Source organism: Bos grunniens, chromosome 15 (assembly GCF_055505025.1).
Source record: "Bos grunniens cultivar Pamir isolate PY7600 chromosome 15, Bosgru_T2T1.0, whole genome shotgun sequence".
NCBI lineage: Eukaryota > Metazoa > Chordata > Mammalia > Artiodactyla > Bovidae > Bos > Bos grunniens.
The window spans coordinates 55,576,136-55,589,955 of record NC_141179.1 but is presented as its reverse complement, the minus strand read 5'-3'; the positions used below and the strand labels follow the sequence as shown (position 1 = coordinate 55,589,955).

The window sequence follows — 13,820 nt, the reverse complement described above, 5'->3', positions numbered from 1 at the left end:
TTAAATTAAACTCTTCAGCTCTTCAAAACACACTGTCAAACGAATGAGAGGACAAGCCACAAACTGGGAGAAAATATTTGCAAAAGGCAAATATGTTAAATGACTGTTACCCCAAATGTGCAAAGAACTTTGAACACTCAACAGTAAGAAAAGCAACAATCTGATTAAAAAAAATAGGCAAGGGCGGCGGCGGCGGCGGCGGCGGCGGAGACCGCGCGGGACTCTGAGTCTGGGCTGGCGCGCCCAGGGCGCGGGGGCGCCGCCGCGCTGGGCCCCGGCCGCGTGGCTGCGGCTCGGCCCGTCGGCGCCGCTCACCTGAGGCGGGGCGTGGGGGCGCGACGCGGGCAGTGCTGTCAGGGCCGCGGCTCCCGGCCGCGCTCGGCGGGACCAGCCAGGCAGTGATTTGCGGCGCCGCCTCGCTTTCGGCCATGGCCCGGAGAGCCTAGCGGGGCCCGGATCCCGCCCCCCAACTCACCGCCCCTCTCCGGCTCCCGCCCCGCCTCCCAGCCTCGGCGTCGCGTCCCGCCGGCCTCGCCGCCCAGCCCGCGCCGGGCAACCGCCCTCGCCCGGAGCCCTCCCTCGCCCCGGCCCGCGTCCCCCCGGCGGCGCCGCCCCGGGAAGCGGCTCCCCATCCTCTTCCTCCGCGCCCTCTGTCCCCCGCGTTCCCCCGCCGCGGCCGCTTGTTGCACCGCCCGCGGCCTGCGGGAGCCGCTCTCCCCGGCCCGGCCCCGGCTTCGCGCGAAGCGGCTGCAGCCCCTGCCTCTCGCCCCCGGGGCCCGCAGCAAGCCCGGGCCCGGCCCGGCCCGGCCCGGCCCGCGAGACCCCGGCCCGACCCCGCCGCCCGCACAAAATGTCGGCTCGGACGCCACTGCCGACGGTGAACGAGCGGGACACGGAGAACCATACATCTGTGGATGGATATACTGAACCCTATATCCAGCCAACCAAATCAAGTAGCAGACAGAACATCCCTCGGTGTAGAAACTCCATTATGTCAGCAACAGACGAACAGCCTCACACTGGAAATTACCGTTTACAAAAGACAATAGGGAAGGGAAATTTTGCCAAAGTGAATTTGGCAAGGCATGTTCTAACCGGTAGAGAGGTTGCTGTGAAAATAATAGACAAAACTCAGCTAAATCCTACCAGTCTACAAAAGTTGTTTTGAGAAGTACGAATAATGAAGATATTGAATCACCCTAACATAGTAAAATTGTTTGAAGTTATTGAAACAGGAAGACTATTTAGTCATGGAATACGCGAGTGGGGGTGAAGTATTTGATTACTTAGTCGCCCATGGAAGAATGAAAGAAAAAGAGGCCCGTGCAAAATTTAGGCAGATTGTATCTGCTGTACAGTATTGTCATCAAAAGTGTATTGTTCACCGTGATCTTAAGTAATGAATTTACAGTCGGGAACAAGTTGGACACATTTTGTGGAAGCCCACCTTATGCCGCTCCTGAGCTTTTCCAAGGGAAGAAGTACGACGGGCCTGAAGTCGATGTGTGGAGCCTCGGCGTCATTCTCTACACGTTAGTCAGTGGCTCCTTGCCTTTTGACGGCCAGAATTTAAAGGAACTGCGGGAGCGGGTCTTACGAGGGAAGTACCGTATTCCCTTCTATATGTCCACAGACTGTGAAAACCTTTTGAAGAAATTATTAGTGCTGAATCCAATTAAGAGGGCAGCTTAGAACAAATAATGAAAGATCGGTGGATGAATGTTGGTCATGAAGAAGAAGAACTAAAGCCACATGCTGAGCCTGAACCAGATTTCAATGACACAAAAAGAATAGATATCATGATCACCATGGGTTTTGTACGAGATGAGATAAACGATGCCTTAATAAATCAGAAATATGATGAAGTCATGGCTACTTATATTCTTCTAGGTAGAAAACCACCTGAATTTGACGGGGGTGAATCGTTATCCAGTGGAAACTTGTGTCAGAGGTCCCGGCCCAGCAGTGACTTAAAAAACAGCACCCTGAAGTCCCCTGCTCACCTGAAGGTCCAGCGGAGCATCTCGGCAAACCAGAGGCAGCGACGCTTTAGTGATCATGCTGGTCCCTCCATTCCTCCTGCTGTATCATATACCAAAAGGCCTCAGGCTAACAGCGTGGAAAGTGAACAGAAAGAGGATTGGGACAAAGATGTGGCTCATAAACTTGGCAGCACAACAGTTGGATCAAAAAGTGAAATGACTGCAAGCCCTCTTGTAGGGCCAGAAAGAAAAAAGTCTTCAACTATTCCAAGTAACAATGTGTATCCTGGAGGTAGCATGGCAAGAAGGAATACGTATGTCTGTGAAAGAACCACAGATCGATACACAGCGTTGCAAAACGGAAAAGACAGCAGCCTTACAGAGATGTCCGCGAGCAGCATGTCCTCTGCAGGCTCCGCCGTGGCCTCCGCTGTGCCCTCAGCACGACCCCGCCACCAGAAGTCCATGTCCGCTTCCGGCCATCCTATTAAAGTCACACTGCCAACCATTAAAGACAGCTCTGAAGCTTACAGGCCTGGCACAAGCCAGCGCGTGCCCGCTGCGTCGCCATCTGCTCACAGTATTGGCGCCTCGACGCCCGACCGCACCTGCTTCCCCTGCGGCACCTCCAGCCGCAGCACCTTCCACGGGGAGCAGCTGCGCGAGTGCCGCAGCGCGGCCTACAAGCGGCCGCCCGCCTCCCGGTCCCACGAGACTGGGGCCTTCGCGCACGCCAGGAGGGGCACGTCCACTGGTATAATAAGCAAAATAACATCCAAATTCATCCGCAGGGATCCAAGTGAAGGCGAAGCCAGTGGCAGAGCCGATACCTCAAGAAGTACAACAGGGGAACCAAAAGAGAAAAGGAGGAGGGTAAAGATTCCAAGCCACGTTCTCTGCGGTTCACGTGGAGCATGAAGACCACTAACTAGTTCAATGGACCCCAAAGACATGATGAGAGAAATCCGCAAAGTGTTAGATGCAAATAACTGTGATTATGAACAGAAAGAGAGGTTTTTGCTTTTCTGCGTCCATGGTGATGCCAGGCAGGATAGCCTCGTGCAGTGGGAGATGGAAGTCTGCAAGTTGCCACGACTGTCCCTCAACGGGGTCCGCTTCAAGCGAATATCCGGGACGTCTATTGCCTTTAAAAACATTGCATCTAATATAGCAAATGAGCTTAAGCTGTAAAGACACTCGAATTTACAGGATCAGGGAAGATACACCCCTATATGAGGTACAGTTTTTGAATGTACTGGTGATGCCTAATGTGATTGGCCTGTGAATCTCCCCATGTAGAATTTGCCCTTATTGCAATAAGGTTATACATAGTTATGAACTATAAAATTAAAGTCAGTATAAACTATAATAAATATCTGTAGCTAAAAAAGTAGGTTCACATGTACAAGTAAGTATATTGTGTATTTCTGTTCGTCTTCTGTTTATAGAGTTGTATAATAAAACAGATGATTGCTTAAAAAAAAAAAAAACAAACAGGCAAAAGACCTAAGCAGACACTTCCCAGGAGACGATGTATAGATGGCAAATCAGCATATGGAAAGATGCTCCACATCATATCTCATTAGGGAAATGCAAATTCAAACAATGGCATACCATTGCACACCTAGTTGACTGGAGCTGGAGGATGCACTTCTAATTTGGGTCACTCATATGGCTGATAGTAGGAGGCCTCAGTTCCTCATTATTTGTAACTGAGTTTGCCTGAGTATCCTCCAGGATGTTGACATCACCAAATGCAGGTGAGGTTCATGTGAAGCAACAGGGACTCCCATTGGCTGCTGGTGTCAATGCAAAATGGTACAGTCAACTGTGGAAGACAATTGGCAGTTTAAGAAATGAAACCTACTCATCGTATAGTGCAGTAACCATGCTCTTTTATATTGGTTCAAATGAGTTGAAAACATATGTGCATTCTAAAACTTGCACATAAAGTTATAGCAGTTTCATTTATACTTGCTAAGTATGGAGGCAGGCAATGTTGATATCATTCAGTAGGTGAATGGACAAATAAACTGTGGCATATCCAAACAATGAATTATTATTTACTGTTAAAATGTAGCCATGAAAAACATGGAAGAAGCTTAAATGTATATTAGTAAGTGAAAGAAGCCAATCTGAAATGGTTATGTAATATATGATGCCCATTGTATGATATTCTGGAAAAGACAAAACCGTGGAGACAGTAAAAAGATCAGTGGTTGTCAGGGGTTAATGGGGAGGGACAGGTGAATCCACAGAGCCCAGAGGATTCTTAAGGCAGTGAAATTATCCTGTGGGATACTATGCTGGTGGATACATGTTATTATACATTTGTCAAAACCCACAGAGAGTAAAACAGGAAGAGTGAACCCTAATGTAGACTGAGTTTTGAGTGACAGTGTGTCAATGTAGGCTCATTGATCATAATAAATGAATTGCTCTGGTGCCAGATGTTGGTAGCTGGGGAGGCTGTATGGATGTGGAGAATGGCATATATGAGAACTCTGTACTTTAGGCTCAATTTTTCTGTGAATCTATAACTGCTCTAAAAATTTGAAAATCCATACACACATTGAGTGTGTTTAAAATGAAAATTACCCTTAACTTAGCATTTCAAGTAATAATGCTGCTGCTGCTGCTAAGTCGCTTTAGTCGTGTCCAACTCTGTGCGACCCCATAGCCGGCAGCCCAGCAGGCTTCCCCGTCCCTGGGATTCTCCAGGCAAGAACACTGGAGTGGGTTGCCATTTCCTTCTCCAGTGCATGAAAGTGAAAAGTGAAAGTGAAGTTGCTCTGTCATGTCCGACTCTAGCAACCCCATGGACTGCAGCCTACCAATCTAGATTTTCTAGGCAAAAGTACTGGAATCTAGTACTGTCTGAATCTAGTTCTTGGGTGCAGGATCTTTAATTTTTAAAATCTTCTACATTCCTAGCAACATTTATGCGTATGTTTTACCAGTTACTTAGATGTGTTTTAAAAAAAAATCTCTCTCTGATGATGATGATAATGATGATGATGGATTTTGTGCACTTTTCTGATTCTGCAATGTTTTGCTCCATTCATTTTGAAGTTATATTATGAGATGCAAACTATTATCTATATTTCTGGTAAATTGTTTCATTTATTTTTATATAGTGACCATTTTTTATCCTCAGTAATGCCTTTTGTTTTAAAGTCAGTTCTGTCTGATATTAACATAGTGATAGGACCTTCCTTTTTTTTTTTTTTTTAATTTAATTTTATTTTATTTTTTAACTTTACAATATTGTGTTGGTTTTGCCATATGTCAACATGCATCCACCACAGGTATACACGTGTTCCCCATCCTCAACCCTCCTCCCTCCCCGTACCATCCCTTTGGGTCATCCCAGTGTACCAGCCCCAGGCATCCAGTATCGTGTTAGCATTTGCCCGCTACACAGTTTCCATCACTTTATTACATGCTTATGTGCATTGTGTTTAAATATGTCTTCTACAAACAATGTATAGCTGTATTTTATTTTAGTTGTTATTTTTCTACCTCTGACATACTCTATCTTTTAACTGGAAAGTTTAGATAATTTACATTTGAAGCGTGAATTGAAAGTGTTAGTTGCTCAGTCGTATCTGACTCTTTGCAACCCCATGGACTATAGCCCACAAAGCTCCTCTGTCCATCGGATTTCCCAGGCAAAAATACTGGAGTGGGTTGCCATTTCCTTCTCCAGGGGATCTTCTGACCCAAGGATCGAACCCAGGTCTCCTGCATTGCAGGAAGATTCTTCACCATCTGAACCATTGACCCCATCACTGACATATTTGCAATATTCTTACCATCTTATACTCTATTTCCTCTTTGCCATGTTTTTTATCTATGCATTTTCTCCCTCTTTTCTGGCATTAATAAAACTGTCAATATTCCCATTTCTTTGTTCAGTGAGTGTTTTAAGTTAATATACTTTTTAGATTGCTAAGTTAATGAATATGTCTATTCTTCTCACAAACAACAAAGGACTTTGGAATACTTTAACTCTGATCATGTCCTCCCATGTTACCCAACTTTATTTTCCTGTATCTTAGTTCCACACTATTTCATTTACCTCAAATTAGTTCAAGCATGGCCAGAACCACTAAAAGACTAAATAAACATCCCAGAGCAGTTGTACAAACAAAAGAGAAGAGTATTTCTTTCTCACATGACAGTGCAGAAGCAGGCAAGTGCTGCAAGGCTGCTGGGAGTCGTAGGAGGTCACCCAAGGTAGGTTCCTCTATCTTGTTCTCTATCTTCCCATTTGTTGTTGTTGTTCGGTCACTAAGGTGTGTCCTTGTTGACTCTGCAACCCTGTCCACCAGGCTTCCCTGTCCTTCCCTGTCTCTCGGAGTTTGCTCAGATTCATGTCCACTGAGTCAGTGATGCTGTCATCCTCTGCTGCCCTCTTCTCTTTTTGCCTTAGTTTTTCCCAGCATCAGGGTCTTTTCCAATAAATCGGCTTTTCACATCAGGTGGCCAAAGTATTGGAGCTTCAGCTTCAGCATCAGTCCTTCCAATGAATATTCAAGGTTGATTTCCTTTAGGGTTGACTGGTTTGATCACCTTGCAGTCCAAGGGACTTTCAAGAGTCATCTCCAGCACCTCAATTCAAAAGCAACAATTTTTAAGCACTCAGCCTTCTTTATGGTTCAAATCTCATATCCCCACACAACTACTGGAGAAACCATAGCTTTGACTATATGGACCTTTGTCAGCAAAGTGATGTCTCTGCTTTTTAATACACTGTCTAGGTTTGTCATAGCTTTCCTTCCAAGGAGCAAGCCTGTTTTAATTTCATGGCTGCAGTCACCACGCACAGTGATTTTGGAGCTGAAGAAAATAAAATCTATCACTTTTTCCCCTTTTATTTGCTATGAAATGATGGAACCAGATGCCATGATCTTCATTTTTTGAATGTTGAGTTTTAAGCCAACTTTTTCACTTTCCTCTTTTGTCCTCATCAAAAGGCTCTTTAGTTCCTCTTCACTTTCTGCCATTAGGGTAGTATCATCTGCATATCTGAGGTTGTTGATATCTCTCCCAGCAATCTTGATTCCAGCTTGTGAGTTATTCAGTCTGGCATTTCACATGATGTACTCTGCATAGAAGTTAAATAAGTAGGGTGACAATATACAACCTTGACATACTACTTTCCCAATTTTGAACCAGTTCATAGTTCCATGTCCAGTTCCAACTGTTGCTTCTTGACCCGCATACAAGTTTTTCAGGAGATGGGTAAGGCATTCTGGTATTCCTATCTCTTGAAGAATTTTCCACAGTTTGTTGTGATCCACACAGTCAAAGTCTTTCACGTAGTCAATGAAGCAGAAGTAGATGTTTTTCTGGAATTCCCTTGCTTTTACTATGATCCAATGAATGTTGGCAGTTTGATCTCTGGTTTCTCTGCCATTTCTAAACCCAGCCTGTACATCTGGAAGTTCTCGGTTCAAGTACTGCTGAAGCCTAGTTTGAAAGATTTTGAGCATAACCTTATTCAATAGGTAAAATGTAAATGTAAAATGTAAAATTTACTCAGCATGTAAAATGAGCTCAACTGAACATTTTTTGGCATTGCCCTTCTTTCAGTTCAGTTCAGTCACTCAGTCGTGTCCAACTCTTTGCAACCCCATGAACCGCAGCACATAAGGCCTCCCTGTCCATCACAAACTCCCAGAGTCCACCCAAACCCATGTCCATAGAGTCAGTGATGCCATCCAACCATCTCATCCTCTGTTGTCCTCTTCTCCTCCTGCCCTCAATCTTTCCCAGCATCATGTGGGGCCACCCAAGACGGCCAGGTCATGGTGGAGAGGTCTGACAGAATGTGGTTCACTGGAGAAGGGAATGGCAAACCACTTCAGTATTCTTGCCTTGAGAACCCCATGAACAGTATGCCCTTCTTTAGGATTGAATCAAAACTGATCTTTCCTAGTCCTGTGGCCACTACTGAGTTTTCCAACTTTGCTGACATATTGAGTGCAACACTTTAACAGCATCATATTTTAGGATTTCCGTATAACACTAGGAAAAATAGCTACTAGCGCCCAAAGCTGATTCCATGAAGGACTGCATAGGGCTCTGTGGTTATCTCCTGTCACCCTCACAAGCCTGAGGTTGGGCATCTCCAGTGACACAAGAGGAAATGGAACTGCTGAGGAAATGAGCAGCTGGTTCCTTCATTCTGAGAGAGTGTCACATGCATAGGTGGGTTTGAAGCTTGAATCCTGTGCTCTGAATATAATATTTACTGTGTTCCATTTCTGGCTTCACAGATGAGGATATTGAGACCTTCTAAGGATCAGCTGACTCCCTGAAGTTACTCAGCCAGACGATGACAGAGGTGCCATTGGGATGAAGAATCCCGTATTCCAGAATGGAGCCCTTTCTACCATAAGAGGCCCCCTCTGAGGAACAGAAAGTCTAGTATTGTCCCCTGGACCCCCATGTGCTCCCAGTTGCACCACCTTGAAGTCAGCATGTGGAGGGTGTTGACAGAGCAACTCTTGCCTTGCTGACTCCACTTGGAAGGATAACTCTTTTCCTGCTTTCTGTCTGTGACCGCTTCATTCTCCAAGGGGAGCTGATGGTTTAAGGAGACACCTTCAGGAACAGGGAGCCAGGAGGCTGAGAAACCTTCTTACCCAGGACTGTGGTGGTGCTTCAGAGAGGGCCTGGGGCCTTCAGTAAAGGTAGAGAGAGTTGGGGGACAATAACAAGGAAGGTAGGACATCATAGGCCAAGAGGAGCTTCTGGAGATACCCATCCCCTTGTGGACTCATCGTGCTCTTTGTTCAGCCAGGTTGTGTAGAGGTAGTTGGGGGTCAGTGGTTTCTAACTCTAGCTCTTCGTTTTTAGTTCAAATTCCCCAGAAGCAGATCCTGGCATAGGACAGGAGTCCAGTGAGTTTGGTTTGTTGAGGAAATGCCCACGGGAGAAACTAAAACAGAAGCTGAGGCAGCAGAATGAAGAAGGGGAAGCAGATAAGCAGGGTGTGACCCATACCAGAAGCAGCTTCAGCCCATCCTGCAGGACAGCAAACATGATGTCCCAAGTGTGTTACTGCTTAGAGCAAGGAGCTGGGCTTCCCCAGTCAGTCTGGGCCGAGGGGCCCTTGGGTGAAGCAGGAGGGTGTGCTGTAAACTTGCTATGTTCACCTACTCTGCTCCTGGGACTGTGTCCTCAGTGGAGTCAGGAAGCCCAGGAGAGGTGCAGGGACAGGTGTTAGCAAGGTTGACACTAGCCCAGAATGGCGTTCAAAGTCATGGGGAAAGGAATCTGGTGGAGCACCAATAGTGTTCCCTCACCGCCCTTAAGATTCATCCTCATGTTTCAGGACCCCAGGTCTCCCCCAACAGCCCTGGATGGACAGCAGCAGGGTGAGGACACTGATCATCTGGGAGCCTGAAGCTGCAGGTGAGGTGGAGCTTTGGAGTGAGATTGCAGGGTACAGCATCAGGGGAGCCCCGGGGAGCAGGATGTCACAGTCTGGAGGGACTGAGGGGCTTGACTCTCCTGCAGCTTCTGAACTCCTGCTTTGCACGCTCATGAGACATGTACACAGCTAAGTATTCAGACCCAAAAGCCAGGAATACACTTGGGTGACAGTGTGGAGGTCAGGCACTGGTCACAAAATGTGCTAACAGAGACTCATGCTGGGGCGTGTGCAGGCAGTGATATGAACCCAAATGCACACACAGATCCTGGGACAGAAATGTATCCATAGCCTTTCACAATCCATTGTATGTGCATGGTCCTGAGCTCACACGTGAAGCATCGCCTTTCAAGTCCCTTTCATTCCTGGAAGAAGAGGTAGAGAGTTGGGGAGGGTCCAGGGCCAGGCTGATTACAGCTTTCTCAGAAAAGTGACCTTTGGCTGGAATTGCTCAGATCATGCAAAGTCTGGTGTTGCTTGTGAAGCAATGATAAAAGCATCTGGAAGCTCAGTTGCTGCCTCCTGCCCCATCTACCCCACCCATGTCCCCACAGTTCCACACCCACCTTTGATCTAGGCCTTCGTCCGTCTAGAACCGGGGTACCCCTGCCCGCAGTGCACAGATGAGGACCTGCAGTCATAAGAGGAATGAAATGGGGACCCTGAGTTGCAGCCCCTGACAGGTAGCCTGCATCCTCCCCAAGTGTCAGGAGCCAGCACAAACATGGCCAGTGGGAACCAAGGGTTTTCAGTTCAGAATCAAATTGCTCCTGGCTCTGAGGGGCTTCCAGGCTAAGAGAGGTCACAGTTATTTTTAAAAACTTGGTGAATGCTGAGTAGACAGAAGCCAAGGACTGTGGAAGCCCAGAGGAGACACATGACAGCCCGGAGCGGGTGCTATCAGGGAAGTATTTCTGAGGAGATAGAGTCTGAAAGGGCTCCTAAAAGGCCAATAGGAATGGGATTTGGGTAAAAGGGCTTTCAGGCAGAGGGAACAGTCTCTGCAAAATGCCGGCACAAAGGGAAGCTCGATGGCCTAGGGAATTGGAGGAAGCTCAACAAAGCTGGAGGAGGGTAGGAAGTAGCTGGTGAGGAAGGCAGAGCCCACACTGAAAAGGGCAGTAAGCCAGCCAAAGGGTTAGAGGCACCCTGAGGACAAAGAGAATCCACCAGGCAGTTTTCATCAGGGGACTGATGGTGTCAGGCCTACTCTGGGAGGTCCTTCTGGCTCCAAAGTGCAGGGTGGATATGGGGATGGCTTGAGACTGATTTGAGTGGAATGTAGGGCAGCTGATTTCTGGAAGGCAATTGGAAGGGTGTTATGAATGTACTTCTGTAACAGGAGAGGAAGAAATTTCAATAGACAACATTGAAAGTAAAAAGTTGAATATAGCTTTTTATATTACTGGTCAACTCATGAGAATGGCAGAATTTGGGGAGACTGACTTTTCATCTAGTTGAGTCTCAGTCAACGTTCATACCATCAAATGATGGCAAATGTTCATCTGTACAAGTTATTCTTATCTTACAGGTTGTTCAGATACTGGTTATAGCTTACTGACCCTGGCAGTGGGACTGGTGGAAGCAGTTGAGAAAGAAGGGGAGTCTCCTCTCCCTGCTGCACAAAGGACGTCCACCAGGCTGCCATCCTTTGAGAGAAGGCACTTCTTTCAGTGAATCAGAGAAAACCATCCTTCCTATAAGAAGTTCTGTAATCCTAACATCTCATGGTAACATGGATCTGAGAAGTCCTTGCTCAGCCCTCTCCCAGGGAAGACTAACATATGTGAGTTTCTTGGAAATGCAAAATATTCCAGATATGGATATAATCTGTGAGGTAACATTGCAGGCTGCTGAGAGAGCTGGTATTTGAATGCAAAGGATCCCCAAATGAGGGGGCACATGGCCGTATCTCAGGGAGCAGCAGTATGAGGGGAGACATTCTCTGCTTCAGGAATTTCCAGTCTCAGGAGGACACAGCCCTGCCTAAGGGCAGGTACCCATGCCCATGGTCATACCTGCAGGTAAGTGCTCTTACTGCCTCCCTTTCACCCTTATTGGATGATGGGTTCTAAGAAGTTAGGCCACTCCAAGATTCTGAAATAATAAAAATACCCCTGTCTTGCATTGCCAACTGTCATGCACTGTGTTAGTTACTTTAATGTAATATCTCCTATAATCCTCCTAACAATCCTTTGGAGTTAGAAATTGCTATCATATTCATGTTACAGGTGAGGCAGTGAGGCTCAGGGAAGTTAGGTAACTTGTTCAAGGTCATACTGCCAAGAAGAATCAGTGCCAGGTATAAAACCCTGGAGATGTGATCTTAACCTCTAGCACAAGTTTTCAGAGAATCTCAGATGGCATGACTAGAAGAGTTTCAATGTCTGTAGGAGGCGGTCCCACAGTCTAAGTGCCCTTCTCCCCTCTTCTCCCTTCAGCTGACCTGCAGAGCCCCCCCATTCTAGAGAGGAGTTGAGAGTTTCTATTAAACTAAAGACAATTCTGTTTGTATCTCCACTCAGAATGAATCTTCTTTAAGCAAGGCTATGTGTCCCCTCAAATTGGGGTTCCTTAAGGCAGGGTTGTGTCTACTCTCACACTGTGCTGTATTTCACCTTAGACAGGAGATCCTGAGGCAGGGCTCTGTCACCCAGAGACTGGAAATCCCTGAAGGAGGTTTCACCTCACACTGCTGCTCCCTGAGGCAGGACCATGTACCTCCTCAATTTGAGGATTCCTAGGGCAGGGTTATTTATCCCCTCAGAAGAGACTTCCTGTTGGTGAAGCTGTCTCTTCACAGATCCAAGCTCCCTGAGGAAAGGTTATGTCCCCTCAGACTGGGGTGACCTGAGGCCGAGCAGCTCTTCAAATTGAGGCTCCATGAGGCTGGGCTCTGTCTCCCCTCAGACAAGACCTCCCTGAAGCAGGGTTATGTCTCCCCTTAAATAAGAAGTCCCAGAGGGCAGGAATGTGTCTTCTTGAGACTGGGGATCCTTGAGGCAGGGTTGTGTTTCCCCTCAGACTAGGTCTTTCCAAGGTAGGGCTATGTGTACTCCTGAAGCACGGCTTTGTCTTCTTTAGAGTGAGTCTGTCTGAGGCCAGGGCTGTGCCTCCCTCAGTTGCAGTTCCCTGAGGGAAGGCTGTCCTTCCCCTCAGACTGGATCTTCCTGGGAAAGGTCAGTGTCTACCCTCAGGCTGAGTTTCCCTGAGGGTAAGACTGTGAATCTTCTCAGACTGGTGCTCCCTGAGGCAGGGGTGTATCTCCCCTCAGACTAGGGATCCCTGAGAGCAAGGCTGCACATCCTATCAGACTGAAATTTCCTCACACAGGGCTATGTCTGTCCTGAAATGGCAAATCCCTCTGTCTAGATCTTCCTGAGGCAGGGCTGTGTATACTCTTGCCCTTTAACTTCCTGAGGCAAGACTGTGTCTCATCTGGACTGGGGATTTCCCATGGGAGGGGCTTCCCTGGTGGCTCAGAAGGTAAAGAATCTGACTGCAATGTAGACCTGGATTCGATCCCTGGGTTGGGAATATCCCCTGGAGAAGGGCATGGCAGCCCACTCCAGTATTCTTGCCTGAAGAATTCCATGGACAGAGAAGCCTGGCGGCTACAGTCCATGGGGTTGGAAAGAGTCAGACACAACTTAGCCACTAACACATTCTTTCTTCTCTGAGGGGATAGATGTGTCTCCTCTCAAAGTGGAACTCCCTGAGGCAGGGATGTGTCTCCTCTTAGACTGGGAATTCCTGGTACAGGCATATGTCTCTCCTCAGACTTGCCCTTGCTGAGGAAAGGTTGTGTCTCACCTCACTGGATCTCCCTGAAACAGACTTGTATCTCCCCTCAGATGAGGCTTCCCATTAGCAGTGTTGTCCTCCTCAGATTCAGTCTCCCTGAAACAAGGCTGTTCCTCCCCTTAAACTAGGTCTCACTGAGGAAAGGCTGTGTCTATCCTCAGATGAGGCTACCTGAGGCACAATATGTCTATGCTAACAATTTGGCACCCCGAGACAAGGTTGTTCTCCCTTGAGACTGGAAATCCCTGAAGTAGGACTATGCTTCTCCTCAGAGTGGGGCTCCCTGAGGCCGGGCTGTGTCTCCCTTTAGATTGGGGATCCCTGAGGGTATGTCTATGTTTCCCTCAACTTGACGTTCCCTGGCCTGTGTACTCCATCAGTGTGGAATTGCTGCAGCAAGGTTGTGTCTCCCTTCAGATGGTGCTCCTGGTGGAAGGCCAGTCTCTCCTCAGATTCAGGCTCCCTGAGGTTGGTCTGTGTTTCCCATTTGACTAGATCTGGTTGAGGAAAGGCTATTTCTCCCTGCAGAGCTAGGCTACCTGAGGCAGAGCTTGTCCACTCTCACACTTCAGCTTCCTGAGGCAGGATTG

General features: G+C 47.5%; 1 pseudogene across 1 annotated transcript; it reads left to right on the top strand.

Moving 5' to 3' along the window:
- The first annotated feature begins 780 nt into the window (after positions 1 to 780).
- Positions 781 to 3,476, top strand: LOC147358296 (serine/threonine-protein kinase MARK1 pseudogene; annotated as a pseudogene). Its single transcript, XR_015141560.1, has one exon. The product of XR_015141560.1 is annotated as a serine/threonine-protein kinase MARK1 pseudogene (transcript).
- Positions 3,477 to 13,820: the final 10,344 nt, after the last annotated feature.